Raw genomic sequence first — 21,120 nt, forward strand, 5'->3', positions numbered from 1 at the left:
CTCCCACTGCTTGTCATCTGTGTTGTGAAAACAGTTCCCTGGCTGGAGGCAATAAATCCTCCATCCTACATTTTCCTACTCCCGCCCCTCCTCCTTCTCCTACATTTTCTACCTAACACAAAGGCCACCTCCCTGTTCCTTGACCAGTCAGAAGGTTTTATAGGTACACAAGAAGAACAAAGGAAAGGGGGAGTCAGTCAGGTACACTGACAATTTCCGGGAGGGACTTCCTGCCAGCTTTCGGAAATTTTTTTCGCTTTTCTGTTCCTGAATCCCGAGAAAAGTTGTCGGGAAGTCGGGAAAATTGGTTCCTTGAAACCAGGTGGTTGGTAGTATTGGCCGTCACTTTGTGGAAATTATTCATCCATAATGGAGAATAGAAAACAGTTTATATCTCAGGATTAGAGAAGGGGAAAGTGAAAAAAAATCCTGAGAATGGGTGGGAATTCCCGCCCGGAAACTCTACTGACATCTTTCCTTGGGTCTGGTCTGTTTTAGAATAATGTTATCTCTGGACTCTGGTCTTAGACTGGCCACCAAAGCCTGGGGCTTTGTGTGTATTCTGGTGTCTGGGTGCCTGAGGATTAAGAAATTGCCCTTTCCAGGTAAGGATTTTGTTGATTAAATGGATTAAGGAGATATGGATAGCTTTGAGAAAGGGAATAAAACAGAGTTCTTCAGTTAATCAGTGAAGGGAGAAGCAAAGAGGATATAGCTGAATATCAGGGTGGATCAAACTGCAAACTAAGTCTAACTACAAATGGCTAAATAGCGAGCTATGCGGTAAGTCAAACTGCAAACTAGCTAAGTCTAATTACATTACTGATTTACCTAATTTCACCCTTACACAGCCAGGAGGAAGAGATGCACAGGGCAAGGTATGGAAAAAGGTTGCAGGGCTTCCATGCCCTTTCCCATCAAGCACACCACTCTCCTAAATCTCCATGTGTTCACTAACCTGGACGCTGTCAGAACCCAGTCCTTTTGGGTTTCTATGGAAGCTTTCTTACATTGGAGTGATTGATTACATCATTGGCCTTGGGCAACTGATTCAATCTCCAGCCCCTTTCCCCTCCCCAGAGGTGGGGGAGGGTGGTGTGGACTGAAAGTTCCAACCCTTTAATCACAGGGTTTGTTCCCCTGGCAATCAGCTCCCACCCACCCTTGCTTTCCCTTAGTCACCTCATTAACATAACAAAAGATGCCTTCACCTTTCTCAACACTTAGGAAATTTCAAAGGTTATGGGAACTCTGTGCCAGAAGACCAAATGCTTCATATTACATTTCTTACTACAAATCATATTATCACAGACGTCTACCTTACTCAGTCTCTCTGTCTATGATGCAAACCAATACAATGTGACTACAATGCAAAGAAATAACAGGCAAAATTGAAAATTTCTCAAGAGATTCAGGATTTCATGAAATCAAAGGTGAAAGGGATGTTTGGAAAATGTGTCAAAATCATCATCGATTTGGAAGGATCCAGAAGAGTCAGACCCATTAATGCAACAAGAAAAAATCAACAAGAATGATGGCACGATGATTCAAAAGAACAATCTGAACATCAAAGGATGACCAATGGTCCTTGGGAAAAATGTTGAAATCCTCAAAAACTTTTGCAAACAACGACCATAAGCAATTCTTTCTTGAGCACATCATAGGTAGGAACCTAATATTTGTTGAATGGTTGAAACAGAATAAATATTATATTTCTCATGTAACAGCTATTTTGATTATGTAACGGCTCTGTTTTAAACATTTTGCATGTGATAATTTACTCAATCACAACCTTAGGAAACTGAAATATAGATACATATACATATACAAGTATAAACAAGTGTATATATTTGTGTGTGTGTGTTTATACAAAACACACAAATATATATACATAGGTATTTAATAGTTCCCCTGCCAACGTGGGACAACATCAACACTTCATTTGTAAGATTGCAAATTCAATCCCTGGCTGTACGGAATGGAAGTTCTTTGAAAATGGTGGCCTCCATTGTCATAATTCCTACGGGCGCGGCCATGCCGTTTGCCTGACAATCTGAAGAAAACTGAACCGGGGAATAGAAAGACACTGTAATACGCCATGATAACTATTGGCAGGTGTGGCTTCAAAGGTTCTGGTGAGCATGCGCACAGTTCAATTCAACCTGGAAGTGGCCCAGAGTGGCCATTTCGCCTACGTCGTCAACTGGTTCTTAGCTGTCTGTCGCATGCAAGATGTTGAAGTGATTTGGAATATTAGCAGTGGGGATTCTGTGGGGTTAGTGAGGTGAAATCAGCTTGGTGTGAGTGACACAGTGGTTGGAGGACCAGTGACAGTGGTCGGTGGAATGAATGATGTCGGATCTGCGAAGTGATGGGAGGGAACCTGTGGGGTGAGTGATGGGGTTCTTAATGAGGGGGGCTGTGGCCAAGTGGCGTGTTCTAATTTAAGTTGGGAGATTGGCTCGTTAATTTTCACTCTATCTTTGCATATTTTCTGTATGTGTATGAGTAGTTTTGTAGCTTAAATTCCAAGTGTACTTTAATATCAGATTTTATATTGTTGGCCCATGAAACTTGCTCATTTGAGGACAACAAAGTTGCATCTTAAGAGGGCCTTAGTAGATGGTACTGGGGGACTGTAGAAGGCAGTGATTGATTGGAAGCAGGAGCTTCAGGGATTGGAGGACATTGAGGGTCACATTGTAACACTTGAGTCGGGGGCAGATTGGGAAAGTGGGGTGCTAAGGGTAACATATGGGAACCAGTCGATCAAAAGCCTAGGCGGTCAGTGATGGGGGCTTGTGAGGGTGCCTGCATTGTTTTCTGGGCAGTGAGTGATGGGGTCCTTCAGGAATGGATGGTTGGGTCAGTGTTGGCCTCTCCTTGGGTGCCTGTGGACATGGTAAAGGTCAGTGATTGGCAGTTGAGCAGATTGATGATGGTTTCCTATTGGGGTGCATTACTTTGAGCCCCAATTTTTGGGGATTATTTTGGGTCCTGTGGAAATCACACCTCCTGGGAAACATTTATTGGCTATCCAGGTAGTAATGATTTCAGGAGTCTGGCCGTGTCAGCGGCTGGGAGGCATTTTGTGACCTTCTGACAGTCCTATGGTCCACTCATTGGGGATTTCTGGAAGTCAGAGCTGTCAGTGACTATATTTGGGTGTGTTGGGGGGAGGGGCGGGAGGAGAGGGGAGTGGTAATTGTTGTGGACAGGCCAGGAATGGTAAGTGATTGGGGTCCTGGTGCGTGTCTGTAGGTTTTTCAGGTCAAGGTGAGGTTGAGTACAGTGAATTTAAATTTTATCTTTGTCAAAAAAGGCTGGGGTGTCTAGGGTGTTACGGATGGGCATTGAAATGTCCAGAAGCTTGGACATACCAGATATGGCGAGTTCCAAATGGAAATCGTGTTTCTGGAAGCTGACCATATAGGGGACAACATTGGATAGTGGCAACTGTGTGCACTTTAGAATGAGGCATACGTGGGTCTGATTCCCTTTGCAGAATGAGTGACCGTAAAGCAGACTATGTAACAGCGTTCAGCTTCAGTTTCCTCATCCATAAAATGAGTATAATAATTATACTCTTTAGCTGACAGTTGTGTGAAAGTTAAACAAGGTACCTGATACCTGACTTGCAACCTGCTGATTTTTATTCAGTGTTTACCATATATCAGGAAGGTGCTGAAGGCTTAATAAACCTCATGTTGTCTGAGTTGCCCCATGCCCAATCCCTATCTTCCTCCTTATTTTGGAAACTATAACTAAAGTAATAGCATCATATTCTCACAGCTAAAAGGTGGCAGAGCTGCAATTAAACCTTCATTAAGTTTAGTCCAAACTCACGATCTTTCACTGATTAATAACTAGAGTTGGATTTTTATGAACTTTGCTTATTTCATAGTATCCTAGCATAGTGCTCTTCACCTAAGGGCCCTCAGAACTATTTGTGTGGAGCAAATGTTAGATGAGTGACCATGTAGTCTTTGCCCTTCCAGGGCTTCTTGGTGTCTCTGATGGGTCAAGCCCCATCCTCGAGGCTGTAGGACCTCCGGTCAGAGCCCAGCCCGCCTCTCCCCAGCAGCTCTGAGTGCAGCCTGCAGAGGCTCACGCAGCTTCAGGCTCCTGGGAAAAGTGGAGTTGTCTGCAGGAGAGACCACGAGTTGAAGCCCAGAGGGGACATGCCTGCTGATGTGAATTTGTCCCAGAAGCCGCAGATCCTGGCTCCAGAGGAGCAGGATGGATCATGTGAGGTAAGCAGGAGCCCCAGGACAGGTGTTTAGAACTTCTGGGCAGACACAGGAAGCAGCAGATTCTGGACTAACTGTGCCTGACCATGAAGGTGTGTCTTAAGAGGGCCTTAGTAGATGGTACTGGTGGACATTGGGGGAAATGATCTGTTGCTTGGGGGACTGGAGAAGGCAGTGATTGATTGGGAGCAGCCTGGATCTTCCAGTCACCTCATCTTCACAGGCCTTCTGTTATAGAGGAAACAGAACTGACGATGAAAGAGGCAGCTAGTAAGTTGGAGAAGAGGGTCAGCCCTGGGGCAAATGAAGAAGAAAAGGTGGCCCCAGGTCTGGGTGGGAAGCCCTAGCCCCACGCAGGGAAGTGCTCACTCCGTCCTGCTCAGCACTCCACCACTGGTCTTTGCATATGCTCTGCTGGTTCCCATCCGACTCCTGCTTACCTGCTCTGTGGGGTTGGCTCTTTCCCCTCTGTCCTCATAGTTTATTGAGTGATAGGATACTAAAGCAAGAACTGGTGCTTAAGGACTGGTGGTTTTTCCTATTTTAAAAGATGAATACAAACGCCAGAGAACAGTGTTTCCAAATTACCCACAGATATTAATATTTGATACTTAGAATGAGAAAGCAGGATTCTTGGGTATACTCAAGATTTCCTGAAATTCTAAGGTATTCTGTGTATTTCATGACACTTGATTTGTGTGTTTTAAAATAATAATGAGTGGCCATGGTAATAAACAGTGCCTCATTGTCTTGCGATAGGTTTATACTCAAATTACAGAGATGTTCTATTTCAAGAAGGTGTAATAAATGCATGGCTTTTTACCATTGTAAACCCATATATTGTGAAAAGATTATATATTTCAATTGTGTTTAAAAAATAATCTCAGCCTGACAGAAACATTTTATAATAGAAAACATTAAGAGAAAGAAACATCAACACTATTAAAATAAAAAAAAATTAAAAACAAGTCTCTGTGTCTTCCCCATTCACCAGTGATGACTAATTCACATTGAGCTAGGGTATGTTGTTACAGGGACCAGTGTCATTTGAGGACGTGACCATACACTTTAGCAGGGAGGAGTGGCAGCGTCTGGACCCTGCCCAGAGACGCCTGTACCAGGATGTGATGCTAGAGATCCATAGCCACCTCTTCTCCGTGGGTGAGCACACCTGCCCTGGGAGTCTTGGATGGGCCTTGATGAGGAGAGTTCCTTCCTTCTTGTGGAATGCAGTGGGGCGTCTGCAGTATGTAATTGGTTTGTCTGACATTGTTCATTCCTTTTGGGCATCTTTGAGTATTTCTTTGTTCTTAGTGAAAGATGTTGACTTTTCTGATGAGCCCATGCAAAGCTTCATTGAATGGCCACTAAAGCCCAAGACCACATCCCAATCCGATATCCTTTCTCATTCACAGGGTATCACATTCCCAACCCAGAGGTCATTTTCAGGATGGAAAAAGAAAAGGAGCTATGGCTAGGGGAGGCTGAACTCTCACATCAGAGGAATCCAGGTGAGTGACTACTACCCTGGCAGGTGTGCATATCATTGAGGGGCCGTTATTCAACTGACCACACTCGTCCATTCTCACAGTAGTGGACACTTAGGTCGCCTCCTAATCCCAGTTTCTACAACTAATGCCGCTATACATTCTTGTAAATGTCCCATAAGGACGGGTGTAACAGTTTCTCACAGGTAGATACTCTGGAGTGGGATTGCCTGGAGTGGATATAAATATACTTACTTTGACTAATAAACCGTATTGCTCTTCAGATGAGCTGCACAGTCTCCACCCCCCATGTGTTGTGCACAGGATTCGCATTTGCACACCTTGCTGCCAACACAGCATGTATCACATTTCTCATTTATGGCCCATGTGATGGGTAAAAGGACTATTTCATGTTTTAATTTCATTTTTCTAATAACTGAACAGTTACAGGATTTCATCAGACCTGTTATTTGATTCGGTTTTCCATGTGTACATTGCCTTTGTTTTATTACTTTACTCCTCTGTGTCCATGGAGTTTTCTCAAGGCCGTTTTTCCTTTTTATTTGACCCCTAAGTTGTTGATTTTTCTTTTCTGTGCTGGATCTCCTTTCTCTTTTATCCTCTAATTGTGTTGTCACCAGCTTGAGGCCCTATACTTCCCTCTGGTCATCCCTTCATACAGGAATTGTCTCAAAGGGCCTTTGTATTCTGATCATTAGGCCTCATATTTTTCTGATGATCCTTTATCAACCCCTCCAGTCCTGGAGCCTAAACTGTTCTATTACCCTGTTTAACTGTGTGGTGTACAGTTCCCATGGGATGTGGGTCCCGTGGGACTCACTTCCTTTATTTCGGGCAGATCAGAAATTGGAATTATCACAGAAATCTGAAATTCTTTTCACCTTATACATTTTGTTAGGTTCTTCTGTCTTTCTTAGTAGCTCTTCCAGCTCAGTCTTCCAGTTTATTATTTTAGAAATCCCACCATTTTTTCTTTTTGCATGTATAATTCAGTTGCCCCTTTTTCTTAATTTCTTAATTCCGGAATTAAGGAAAACCTCCGTTTTCTCAGGCTTGGATTATTCTGTTCCTCATGTGATTTATGGATTCCCATCATGTATGAGTTTAGTCAAGATGCTATTGACCGATTTTATTACCACAAAGATTAATATTTTGTTTCTTTTTTTATCAAAACAGATTTTGGTGCAAAATACAGTTATGCAAAAATATGGTTATTTCCTACTGTGTAGGAGTAACACTTTTCAGTGACATTTTCATCATGGCCACATATTTCCAATTTAAAAATGTACCTGGATAGTTTTCATCACTCATCCTCTACTTCATTGTTTTCATATATTCTTTAATATCTACTCTCTCTCTCTCTCTCTCTCTCTATATATATATATATCTAATATATAGAGACAGTATACGTCGTCTATAGGATGATCGTCTCTGCATATAGTCTGTTGATTATTTTGTACTCTCCTTACTTAATTTTCATTATGTCAGTGTTAAGCATGAGGAAACCAGTCAGGATATAAAAATTATTGAATTTTTTTTTTAAGATTTTTTTTTATTGGGGCACGGGAACAGGACTTTATTGGGGAACAGTGTATACTTCCGGGACTTTTTTCCAAGTCAAGTTGTTGTCCTTTCAGTCTTAGTTGTGGAGGGCGCGGCTCAGCTCCAGGTCCAGTTGCCTTTGCTAGTTGCAGGGGGCACAGCCCACCATCCCTTGCGGGAGTCAAACCAGCAACCTTGTCGTTGAGAGGACGCCCTCCAACCAACTGAGCCATCTGGGAGCTCAGCGGCACTTCAGATCAAGGTGCTATGTTCAATCTTAGTTGCAGGGGGCGGAGCCCACCATTCCTTGTGGGACTGTAGGAATTGAACCGGCAACCTTGTGGTTGAGAGCCCACTGGCCCATGTGGGAATCAAACCGGCAGCCTTCGGTTCGATTCCCACATGGACCAGTGGGCTCTGAAAGCACAGAGCTCCAACCGCCTGACCCACCGGGCCAGCCCCAAATTATTGAATTTTTGAAGATAGGCAGAAAAGAATATTTTATTCTATTTTAGAAGGATAGTTTAAATATCTGCTGAGTTAAATTCAAAGGGAGAGAGATTATAATTGGATAGAGTGGGTAATAGTATGACATGTTAAAATCATCAGCCTTTTTGCATTAATCATGTCTAATAATTGGGGGGCATAGACAGTGACTGCTTTTGAAGATCAGAGAAAATGGTGTCACCTCAGAGGTGCAGTGACGTAGGGCAATAATTTTAAGGGCACAGTATTTGTAAATGTTCCATGAAGCAATTTTGAATTGGAACGAAGGAGCAGGCAAAGTAAGCTTAATGGGGATAGAGGACATAAGTATATGGTTGGATTTGAGAATAAATTGGACTTTTTTTGAGTCAGCATTGTTAAGCTGTGTTGGGGAGTTATGGATAAGCTTTTCAGCACAATTCTGATATATCATAGTGAACATTTTTGGCAGTGATTTAAATACAGGTTCAGCAAGAATTTTATGATCTAAATAAAGTGAAAAGTTAAAAACGTTCCAAATCTATACCTGGGAACCCAGAGTGTGAGATCCTCAGAATAAACGAAAACCAATGTTTGGGTAAAATTGCTACACAAGAATGAAAAATGAAACAGAAAACCAAATAACCCAATTAAAACACAAGTAAAGGAATTGAATAGCCATTTCTCCAAAGATGATACACAGTCAACAAGCATATGAAAAGATGCCCAATATCACTAATTATTAGGGTAATGCAAATCAAAACCATAGTGTGGTATCACTTCACAACCATTAGAACAGCTACTATTAAAAAACAGAAAATAATACGTGTTGGTGAGGACGTGGAGAAATTGGAACCTTTGTTCACTGTTGGTGGGAATGTAAAATGGTGCAGCCACTGTGGAAAATGTTATGGCAATTCCTCAAAAAATTAAACATAGATTTACCATATGATCCAGCAGTTCTGTTTCTGGGTATATATCCAAGAGAACTCAAAGCAGAGAGATTTGTTTGCATACCCATGTTCATAAAAGCACTATTCACAATAGCCAAGAAGTGGAAGCAACCCAGTTGTCCATTGGTGGATGAACAGAAAAACAAAATGTGGTCTATATATAGTGTAATATTATTGAGCCTTAACAAGGAAAGAAATCCTGACACCTGCTACAAGATGTGTGAACCTTGAGGACATTATAAGTGAACTAAGCCAGTCACAAAAGGATAAATACTGTGTGATTCCATTTATATTATCTAGAGTAGTCATATTCAGAGAGACAGAAAGTAGAATGGTGGTTGCAAGAGACTCTGGGGAGAGGAAAAAGGGGAATTGTGTTTAATGGGTGTGGAGTTTCAGTTTTGCAAGCCGAAAAGGTTCTGGAGATTGCTTACAGAACAGTGTCAATGTACTGAACACTACTGAACTGTAGACTTGGAAGCGGTTAATTTTATATTGTGTTTTTACAGTGAAAAGTGTTAATGATAAAATTAAAGAGCATTCTCATTTTTAAAAAAGCAAAATATGAATGAGGTGTTTTTTTAACATGACCAGGGTCTGGAATACAGTTTATCCAAGTGACTGAAAGACAAAAGAAACAACATATGGTCATATCATGCTCAGTATTTAAATCTCTGGTAGGATAAAGTAATAGTAAAATTCAGCCACTTAAAAAAAAAAAATATGCTGTGCCTTGTGTTCTACACTAATAAATTGGATGATCTGTGACTCCCATTCTTGGCAAAAATAAAAAAAACAAAAAATAAAACGGGGGTATATTAGGTAGCATAAAGCTGAAAGTTATAACAAAGAGAGCATGGTCCAATATAATAATTTCTCTCCTATAAGACAGTTCTAAAAGGCAGATCAGCAGGAAGCCTTACTTTCTGTATTCACTCGGGTTTTTCCCTTGTCATTGCTGCACTATCCTTTATGATATTGTTGAGGTGCATGATTGAATGTGCCCTGCATCCAAAGCCAGGTTCTCCTAGGTAGAAGAGGGTGAAGGGTGTTGAGAAGCTGTGGTCTACCACCCTGGCCCAGAAGTGGTACATGATGTTGTATGCATGTTCCATCAGCAGAAATAGTCTCACTGTCACATCTGATTCCAAAAGAAATTGTGAACTGTTATGTAGCTTGGCAGCCATGTACCTGGCCACAATTAACTTCTATGGAAGAAGGGTGAAACATTCTAGGGGACAGTTTGCTTGTCTAGTCTTCCAGTGTACCTTTCTTGGGGCAGGGATATATTCCTAGGCTCGAGAAAACAAATTTCAGCTTCATGGAGAGTTGAGTTTGGGCATAGGTATTCTTTCACTGCTTGTTTATGTCAGGATTGACACTTGCACAGTTTTCCAGAGGAGCTACAGAGCTGATGGATTTGGTATTTCTTCTAACAAGTGGAAGAAAGCTGGGGAGATTAGTGATAATTTAGATCTGAAAGCTAATGAAGATGACATTTAAAATAAAACAGCCAGTTATTTATACTAGCAAAAATTGGTTTATTTGGGACTAGCAGAGAATTGCAATTTGGGACAAGCCTGCTCTTGCAAAAACTATAGGCAAGTCCAGCAAACAAAGGAGAGGAATCTTACTTAATAGAGAAAAAGGAGGAAGTTGAGAGGGATGCTTTGATCAAAAGTCCATTGGAGGAAAGTAAGAGTTCAGGGTGGTGATGGCTTCTTGTTGGCAGAGTTGTAAGGGTTCCCACTGGCTGGGCTTGTTGCTGGGCAAGGAGAAAATCTTCCTCCTGCTGGGGTAGTAGAGACACTTCTTGTTGGGAACGCAAAGTACATCTCTTCTTGTTGGGGTCTCTTCCTGTTGGCGTCTATAATTCACACTTTTTCCTATTGGGATGTGTAATAGATGTTGAGTGGTAATGTGTGAAAGTGCCTCCTGGCCTGCCTACTCCATTTTAAATGAGATTTCCTTCATTCAGTTTCACAAAGACCTACACTCTGAGCCTCCTCCTTCAAGCCTTAACTATTCACAGATGTTGTCCTATAATACTTGTCTGTTTTATCTTTGATCCTTTAGTCATCCCACTAGGTCTAGGTATCTAGACTTGCCTACATAAGTGGGGCCAACATGCCTTTGTTCAAATCTAATTTTCCCCATGGGTGAGCAAAGTTTTGGCCAATCATTCAACCATTCTGTGCCTCCTTTTCTTTATAAAACAGGGATAATGAGTGTAGTTACCTCATAGGTTGTTGTGAGGATTAAATGAGTTTATGTGTATCACATAGAACATTGCCTGGCAAATGATAAGTGCTATACAGATAACTGATTGGCATTTACTAAGAGCTGTGTGACTGTTCACTCTCATCACCATCACCACCAGCCTTGTCATATGACTCAGTTATTTCCCTGTGCTCAATCTCAGTCAGCATCATATGATTTCTCCTCTATCCTTTTCTAACTATTCATTGTGTCTATTTCATCTTTTTCTCCTTTTAGAAGAGGAGTCTTGGCTTGAAACCCAACAACAAGAAATTTCTGAAAAAGCTTCATTTCATAATGATATGGTGGGCAAAGTCACAAGAAATGGTTCTTGGTGTTCCATTTTAGAAGAACTGTGGAAAGATGCTGACCATACAGAGAGAGATCAGCAAAATCAAAATAAACCTTTGCATCCTAGGGCCTTCCTCAATAAGAAAAATTTAAATACAGAGAAAGACCATGAATATAAGGACCCTGGGGAAATCATTCATGTAAGGCCCCACCTTGTTTCTTCACAAAAAAGACCTCACAAACATTGTTTGTTTGCAAAAAGTTTGAAGCCTAACCTAGAAGTAAATCATCAAAATCAAAGCAATACCACAAAACACCTTGATGAGATTGTTGGATCTGGTCAGCTATTCACCCATATCTCTTCCAGTGCTAGCTGCAAGAATATTCACAGTGCTAGCTGTGAAGGTAATCAATGTACAAAAGTCCTCAGCCATAAACAGTCACTCACACAACATCAAATTCATACTCGGGAAAAACCAGATAAATGTACTGAATGTGGGAGGGACTTCACCCAGAAGTTACACCTCCTTAGGCAACAGAGATTCCACAGTGTAGAAAACCTCCAGGAATGCAGCAAATGTGGAAAAGCCTTCACTCCACAATCAAAACTCAGTGTACATATGACAGTCCCGACAGTTAACATACCTTATATATGTAGGGAATGTGGAAAAGTCTTTATTCAGAGGTCAGAATTGATTACACACCAGAAAACTCACACTAGAAAGAAGCTCCATAAATGCCCTGAATGTGGAAAAGCCTTTTTCCAGATGCTATCTCTATTCAGACATCAGAGAACTCATACTAGAGAAAAGCTCTACAAATGCAGTGAATGTGGGAAAGGCTTCTCCCAGAATTCAACCCTCATTACACATCAGAAAATTCATACTGGTGAGCGGCAGTATGCATGCAGCGAATGTGGGAAGGCCTTCACCCAGAAATCAACACTCAGCTTACACCAGAGAATTCATTCAGGGGAGAAATCCTATGTGTGTATTGAATGTGGGCAGGCCTTCATCCAGAAGGCACACCTGATTGTGCATCAAAGAAGTCACACAGGAGAAAAACCTTATCAGTGCCACAGCTGTGGGAAATCTTTCATTTCCAAGTCACAACTCGATATACATCATCGAATTCATACTGGGGAGAAACCTTATGAATGTAGTTACTGTGGGAAAACTTTCACCCAAAAGTCACACCTCAATATACACCAGAAAATTCATACTGGAGAAAGACACCACGTGTGCAGTGAATGTGGGAAAGCCTTCAACCAGAAGTCAATACTCAGCATGCATCAGAGAATTCACACTGGAGAGAAGCCTTACAAATGCAGTGACTGTGGGAAAGCCTTCACTTCCAAGTCACAATTCAAAGAACATCAGCGAATTCACACTGGAGAGAAACCCTACGTATGCACTGAATGTGGGAAGGCTTTCAACGGTAGGTCAAATTTCCATAAACATCAGATGACTCATACTAGAGAAAGAACTTTTGCCTGTTACACGTGTGGGAAAGCCTTCATCCAGAAATCAGAGTTGATTACACATCAGAGAACTCATATTGGAGAGAAACCTTATGAATGCTGTGTCTGTGGGAAATCCTTCAGTAAGAAACCACAACTCAAAGTGCATCAACGAATTCACACAGGAGAGAGACCCTATGTATGTTCTAAATGTGGGAAGGCCTTCAACAACAGGTCAAATTTTAACAAACACCAAACAACTCATACCAGAGACAAATCTTACAAAAGCAGTTATTCTGTGAACGACTTTACCTAGAAATCAATACCTAGTATGCATTCATGTATACATAAATGAAACAAACTCTGAATTTCTTGAAGAAAAAAATCTCTTAAAAGTCAGATTTAATTGTATATCATAGAATTCATGCTTTATAAAAGCTCTAGGAATGTATTGCATATCACAAAGTTACACATTGTTTTATGTGAGTAAAATCACTCAGAAAAAAACTATTAAGGATGAGTGAAATTGTCCACATTTGTACTACCCTTGTTAAGGATTATAAAATTCATCTGGGGAAGAAACCCTGGCAAATATATTGAGAAAACTGTTTGTATAGAAAGTGATACAAAACAGATTGTTACCAGATTATTTGTAAGAAAGATTGCAGGAAATCATATTATATTAAATTATATTAAATTACCCCATTTGATGGGGGAGATCAATATTTTTTAAGTGCCAGCAAACTGAATTATGACTGCACAATATTATGTATATATATATATATATATATATATATATATATTTATATGGTCAGGTCAATATATAAAGTCCATGTTTGTACTATAATATATATGTAACGTATATATGCACACACATACACACCCTCAGTTCTGTAGTGTTTGCTACAGAATCTACTGCAGAACAGGAGGTGTGGATTATATATTTTTAAAAGAATGTAATTGTATTTATCAAATTTATTCCCTGCCACTTGATATTTATATCCTAAGATTGCACAGTCAATAATTATTAATTTCTTTATGTATACAGACACATGAATGTACATTTTTGGTAAATGCATAAATGTTACTCTAGTGTATACTGGTTTTCATGCTGTAGTTTTTGTTGTTTTTTCCTTTGTTCATGATTAGCTTAGCCCTCCCCTCCCCTTTTCTTTTCACCTCCACCATCTATGGTGAGCCTCTCTGTAAATAACCAGTGTCAACCTTTTAATATGGATTCTTATTTTTAAGTAGGTTCCTGTCATATACACCAAGAGTCAACAAACTGTGGCCTTCAGCCAAATCTGATTGGCCATCTTTTTTTTAAATAAAGTTTTATCAGAACATATTCATTTGTTTATGTGTTGTCTGTTGCTGGTTTTGTGCTCCAGTGGCAGAGTTGAGTAATTGTGGCAAAGACCATGTGGCCTGCAAGCCAAAAATACTTATTTTCTTGCACTTTACAGAAGTTTACCAACATTGTTATCCACACACACTCATTACTATGCTCATAATCATACACCTATGAAGGACCTCTTTCCTCTTTGTTTTGTAAATGTTGAGTCCTCATACACCTGTGTGCATCTTGTTCTTTTCACACTGCAATACAGATGTTCAGCAGCTGCATGGTATTATGTGGACATGCTGTAATTTATTCAACCATCCTCACATTTTTTATTCATTCTTTCCTCCCACTGTTTGTTTTTTCCCACAAGAAGCAGAATACCATAGTCTTTAAGTGGATAGGCCCAAGTGCCAGGTTCCTATATTTGATTCTGCATCAATTGGGCAAGTTAGTTAACTCATCTGTCCTGGTTTTCAAAAGGAAGATTATAATAGTACCTACACCCCACAAGTCATGAAAAGTAAGTGTGTGTAAAGTACTTAGAACAGCTTGGAGAGAACCAGTGCTTGATGGACTTGAGTGGGACCCTGAATGAATGGAAATGACAGGATGGGGATTAGGGTTGGTGGAGAGAAGAAGCGAGTAAAATAAACTAATAAGAAACCAGGTGGGAGGGGCTGTCTTGCAGCCCTATTCCCAGGGATTCCATTCTAGCCTCCAGACACCCCTCAACTTGGCAGTGGGGCTCCTAGGGCTGAGAAGTTGATGTCTACCGTGAGGTTGGTGTAGAGGGGCTGCAGCTCCTTGAAAAGCAGCCTGTAGCCCACTGAGTTCATGCCATCGTGACACCACCTTCGTTGGTTGGGGGCTAGGGGGGGAGGGGTAGGAGGGGCAGCCATGTGAGCCCAGGTCTCCAGGACTTTCCAGGACCGGACATCCCTCCTCCAACCTGGACTCACCTCTGGGCGTTCTGCTTGTATCTGGAGTCCTGCCACTCCTCCAGCATCTGGTGGCAGCCAAAGAGCAGGTGGGGCTGTGAGAGGAGCATACCGTTTAGTTTAAACCTTAAAGGGGAGAGGGTAAGGAGGCCAGAGGCCTGTCTCCTCTGATACGGTGCCCATCCCACAGCCCAGCCTCTCAGGCCAGGGCAGCCTGTGTCCCCCTCAGTCTAGAGCAGCCTCTCTCCCATTCCATGGAGGGACCTCCAGCTCCCTGTGCCAGGCTCCCTAGAGCAGGGCCCCCCACCTGGCAGCAACGTTGTCCTCATGATGCCAGCCCCAGGATGTGTTGGGGAAGCTATTTATCCTCGGGTAGCAAACGGCGCAGGGCAAACACCCCTCCAAGGTGGCCTCAGTAGGGCAGCCTGGAGAGGCACAGAGAGTTGGAAACACAAGGAATTTCAAGCAACTGGCCCTGGCCCTCTGGCTAGGATCTTCAAGGTTAATTTCTGGGTTGGCCCTTCTCCACTCACCCCTGTGATAACCTCTCACCTGACTCCTAGGGTGTCCCCTTGTCTAATCCTGGGGTAGCCCTTTCCCTGACCCTTAAGATGACCCGCCACTTGACCCTGGGATATCCACTCCGAGTCATCTGACAGGCCTATCTTGTGACCCCATTGATGGCCCATTCCTGACCCCTAGTTAGTCCCTCCTGTCATTCGTTCCCCTTTGCTGACCTCCACTAACCTCTCTGCCCACCACTTTATTAAGTGCATCCTGACTCCCTCATTATTAACCAAACCACCCCCACTTGACACCTACATCCAAGAGGATGATTCTTCACTGTCTATGAGAACTTCACCCAGGCCCCTTCGTCCCCTTCCTGCCTCGGCCCCAGGGACCAGGGTCTGGACCATACAAATGGATGGGTACAGGGAAGGGCAGGGCCTGGCCAACAGTCCGTCTCCCTCCACTTACTTATAGTTGAACATCTACAGCCACAGACACATTGGCAGAAAAGATATCACAGATGTAGAGCCTACAGTTGTCCTCTGGGAGTAGGTTCACATCATGGAAGAAGACAGTCCCAGCCCTTCTCCTGCATCGCCTCCCAGAACCCCATGTTGCATAGCTTGCCCCGGTGAAGTGTTGTTCACCTGGGTGGATAGAGATATTCGGGGCTGTCCTCACCAGCAGGCAGTAGTGTTTTCCCACCTGCCAGTCCAGTCTGCTCTCACCTTTTCAAGTGCCATTCTCTCACCAGGAACCCCTTTTTATACCCACTGTGGAGCTGGAAAACCACACTTGTCCAGAAAGGTGCAGTTCAAAGGTTACCTCCTCCTGGGAAACTTTTCTTGGATCCCCACCCCCATCCTAGGCTGAGTCAGTAGCTTCAGCTTCTCAGCTCTCCCTCTTCAGCCACCTTCTAGGTTCTCAAAGATCATCACCTTCAAGAGGCCAACTGAGGGAGGCAGAGGTTAGGAGTGATCAGGGACCACCTGTGTCGCTGTTTCTGCTCCTACTAGATAATGACTAGGTCTGATGCCCAGGAACGATGAGGCTTGCCTGTCTTCCTCCTTTTCTTCTTCCTCTACCATCATCATCTTCACCACCACCTTAATCATTACCATCATCACTTATTATCATCACATTCATCATCATATTTATATTACCATCATATTTATCATCTTCAACACCATCAACATAATCACCCACCTCATCACTGCCACCAACGTCACCATCATCACCATCACAACCACCAACATCACCATCACCACCATCACCAGCATCACCATCACCACCATCACCATCACCATCACCACCATCACCACCATCACCACCATCACCATCATCACCATCACAACCACCATCACCACCGTCACCATCACCACCGTCACCACCACCACCATCACCATCACCACCATCACCATCATCACCATCACAACCACCATCACCAACATCACCATCACCATCATCACCATCACCACCATCACCACCATCACCATCACCACCACCACCATCACCACCATCAACATCACCATCATCACCATCACCACCATCACCATCATCACCATCACAAACATCACAACCACGATCACCACCATCACCATCACCACCATCACCATCACCACCATCACCACCACCATCACCACCATCACCACCACCAACATCACCATCACCATCATCACCATCACCATCACCACCATCACCATCACCACCATCACCATCACCACCACCATCATCACCACCACCACCATCACCACCACCACCACCACCACCACCATCACCATCACTATCACCATCACCACCATCACCATCACCACCATCACCACCACCACCATCACCACCATCACCATCACCACCATCACCACCACCACCACCACCACCACCATCACCACCACCACCATCACCACCACCACCATCACCACCATCACCACCATCATCATCACCATCACCACCATCACCACCATCACCACCACCACCATCACCATCACCACCACCACCATCACCACCACCACCATCACCACCATCACCATGACCACTATCACCATCACATCACCATTAGCAGCAGCAGCATCTTATTTATCACTGTCATTGCCGGAATCATCACTATCAAAACCATCACCACCATCACCATCATTATCACCATCATTATCTCACTTATTGAGCACTTACTATGGGCCAGGCATTAGTCTCACTGCTTTATATTCGTTAACTCAATTAATTTTCCCCACAATCCAATGATAGAGGTGTTATCATCATTCCTATCTCATAAATGAGAAAACCATGGCATGGAGGATAAGTTGTTCCCCAAAATTATACAGTTATTCTGAGTAACTGTGTTGGATGGATGGATGGATGGATGGATGATTGATCCAAAACTCTGACCACACAGATAGTAATGGGCAAGGCCAGGATTCAACAAGCATCTAACTGACCCCAAACTCCTTTAATTTACCCCTTAGCTTTATTGTCCAATCGGGTAATCCCGGGTCTCAGAGAGGCCCAGACTCAGTGAGACTAAGCCTTTCCTTCAGACAGACATTCAAGCTGATCCTAGACTCAGCCAGTCTAGACCAAACCTATAGCCCTTCGCTCTGATTTCCCCTAATTCAAATCGACTCATAAATCCAGACCCTCAGATACTCTCTGGCCCAGACACTGTCAGCTTAGAGAGTGACAACTTCAGAGGGCTCAGAGCTCTCTGACCTTTTGTGCTTGCCACACCTGGTTCACCACATAGATGGCACAGTGCAGTTGCTGGTGCTGAAGGGAGGGGTGTAGGTGGAAGAGCAGGTGCTGGAGGTGCTGGGCTTGCCCATAGTAGGGCACCACTACTGCCATGTGGTGCTGTGTCCAGCAGTAGAGTGGCTGATATTGGCCTCCCATCTCCACCAGTGGGTTCTTTTCCACCAGCTGCTCCATCATCAGATTCTCAGGGATCATCACCTTCAAGGGGCCATCTGAGAGAGGCAGAGGCCAGAAATGATCAGGGACCTACCCCAGAAACCCCATAACTCAGTTGTATTGGGTTGACTCATGCTCCCCACCCCCAAATTCATGTCCACCCAAAACTTGAGAATGTGACCTTATTTGGAAATAGGGTCTTCACTGATATAATTGGTTAAAATGTGGTCATACTGGATTAGGGTGGGCCTAATAAGAAAGCCATGTGAAGCCCCAGGGAGAAGGCAGCCATGGAGGCCTAAATCCTTGGCCAACAAGCCAAGGATTGCCAAGGATTGCCAGCAGCCACCAGAAGCTAGGAGAGTGGCATAGGATGGTTTCTTTCTCAGTCTCTAGGAGGAACCAACCCTTGCCAACACCTTGCTTTTGGACTTCTGGCCCCCACAACTGTGAGAGAATAAATTTGTTTTAAGCCACCCAGTTTGTGGCACTTTGTTATGGCAGACCTAGGAAACTAATATACCAGCACAAAGTGTTTTGAGCTGCCCCAGTTGGCTGAAAAACACACTGCCTTCCTGGTTTTCCCTCCCCCTCTCAGTACTTCTGCCTCTGGTCCTTCCCTCATCTCTCCCCTAGCTCCCATGTTTCTTTCTTCCCCCCTCAGCAAGTTCCTCACCTCCTGTGGCTTCTCTTCCAATGGACCCTAATAGTCCTACATCTGCCTCCTGAGCTCCAATCCCAACCTGCCTCCACATGTCTCCTCCTGGATGGTTCTCATGCCACCCACTCTCCCTACATCTCAGAATATCCTCCTTTGCAGTTCCCTCTCTCCCTGAGAGCTCCACTGTCCACCCACTCACCCTCTTCTCTTTCTGTGCCTCCTCTCTTTCTATGGTGGACAGTGTTTTTTTCCAAAGATGGCCACAATAATATCTCTTAACCAACATGCCCTTCTTACAATGTGACTTTGAATTAGTACTATTGAGAGGTGTGTCTATATCCCCACCCCTTCACATCAGGTAGGCTTTTGTGACTGTTTCAATAAAGCAAGTGCCACTATATGGCTTTTGAGGCTAGATCATAAAAGGCCATATGGCTTCTACTTTGTTTACACAAATACTTGCTCTTGAAGCTATCAGCCCCCATGGAAGCTCTAGGCCACCACACTGTGCGGAAGCCCAAACTAGCCCACTGCAGAGACATCACAGAGAGCCCTTGAGATCACATGAAGAGATTGAGGTGCCTAGCCAGCTCCTGCCACATCTGCCCCCTGCTATTCGAGCTCCAGCCATATCTCACTGCAACTGCATGAAAAACTTGGACCGTAACTGCCAAACTGAGCCCTTCCCAAAATTCCTGACCCATATTAACTTTGAGAGTTAATGATTGTTTAAAGACACTTAAGTTTGGGGGTGATTCATTATGAGGCAGCAATAGATTATCAGCATTCGATCCATCACCCCCAGCTACCAGGCCCACTTCCTTCTGCTTCCAGGTTTTGGCCCCTCCTCAGGGATTCCTGCCATCTCTACAAAGCCCATGGTGGGGCTGGAGGTATAGGAGGCCCCTACAAGCTTACTGGTGTAGGATGAGGAGATGGGACAGTAGGGCAGATATACCTCTCTAAAGTCCAGGGAGTGGATGTGCCTGAGGTTGGAGTATATGTCCTACTGAGGGATCTGTGGAGAGGAGACCTGGACCACAAAGGGCAGCTGTTCTCCCACCTCTGGCTTGTCTTGTATGAGGAAGTGCAAGAAGGTGGTGACACCATGGTGGTGGTGGTGTTTGTAGAGGAATAACCCAACAATCAGCAGTTGTACCCTAGAAATAATAACAGTTGCCCCCTGTGATCTTCCATTCTGGGAAAGGAAACAGAAGGTCATTCCTCCCATTTTTTCAAACCCCTCAATTTTGTGCCATGGGGCTCAGTCCCAGTCTCTTGCACCCATCCTTCCCCAAGTGGCTTTGCACACTCCACAGAGAGAAGACAAGAGTGAGAGATTTGCCAAGGCTACTCAAGGACACATGACCTGTGCAAAGAGCCTGCCTTGTGCACACCTCTAGCCTCATCTCTTTCAGCCTGGTCCAACCCTCTGGTCACAGTGGAGACCAGCTGGGCTGCTCCCTTGGCCAAGCAACTCAATCTTCCTAAGGCGTGATGTCCTTGTGTGTAAAATGGGGCTTGTAGCTGGATCAGCCTCATTGGGTTGTTGTGCTATGACATGCAATGTGCATAGGTCAAGGTGGGACATAAACTCAGCATTATTCCAGAACGAGGCTAGGTTCTTTCATATCTCCAGCATCGTGTATGGAAAGGACCTATCCCACTTCTGATCATTCTGGGTGCCCTTCCCTTCCTTGCCCCTAGTGGCTTCCAGACTGTATCTCCCTCCACCACAGTCTGAACGTCCTGGATTGTGACTGTCTGTGCCAGCCTCCCCTATCAGACTAGGGGCTTGCAGAGAGCAAGGTTCAGGGTTAACTCATCTCTGGGTCCCCAGCATATCTCAGCATGGATGATGAATGAATGAATGAATGAATGCAGATAGACGCTATTCTCCACCTGATCAACTCCTACTCATCTTTCAAGATCATCACAAGCACTCCTTGTCTTCTCCAAGTCCTTCACTCTTGTCTATACTCTGGGCTCTCCTGGTCCCTGGTATTTCTGCTGTCACAGCTCTGGTCACCAGAACGGAAAT

General features: G+C 43.7%; 1 long non-coding RNA gene across 1 annotated transcript; it reads left to right on the plus strand.

Annotated features, from left to right (window-relative positions):
• The first annotated feature begins 2,219 nt into the window (after window positions 1-2,219).
• Window positions 2,220-14,075, plus strand: LOC308490424. The gene is made up of 5 exons (XR_013992205.1): window positions 2,220-2,390; window positions 3,999-4,253; window positions 5,285-5,411; window positions 5,666-5,761; window positions 11,215-14,075. It is a non-coding gene; the product is annotated as an uncharacterized lncRNA (long non-coding RNA).
• Window positions 14,076-21,120: the final 7,045 nt, after the last annotated feature.

Source organism: Rhinolophus hipposideros (assembly GCF_964194185.1).
Source record: "Rhinolophus hipposideros genome assembly, chromosome: 21".
In the NCBI taxonomy this organism is placed as follows: domain Eukaryota; kingdom Metazoa; phylum Chordata; class Mammalia; order Chiroptera; family Rhinolophidae; genus Rhinolophus; species Rhinolophus hipposideros.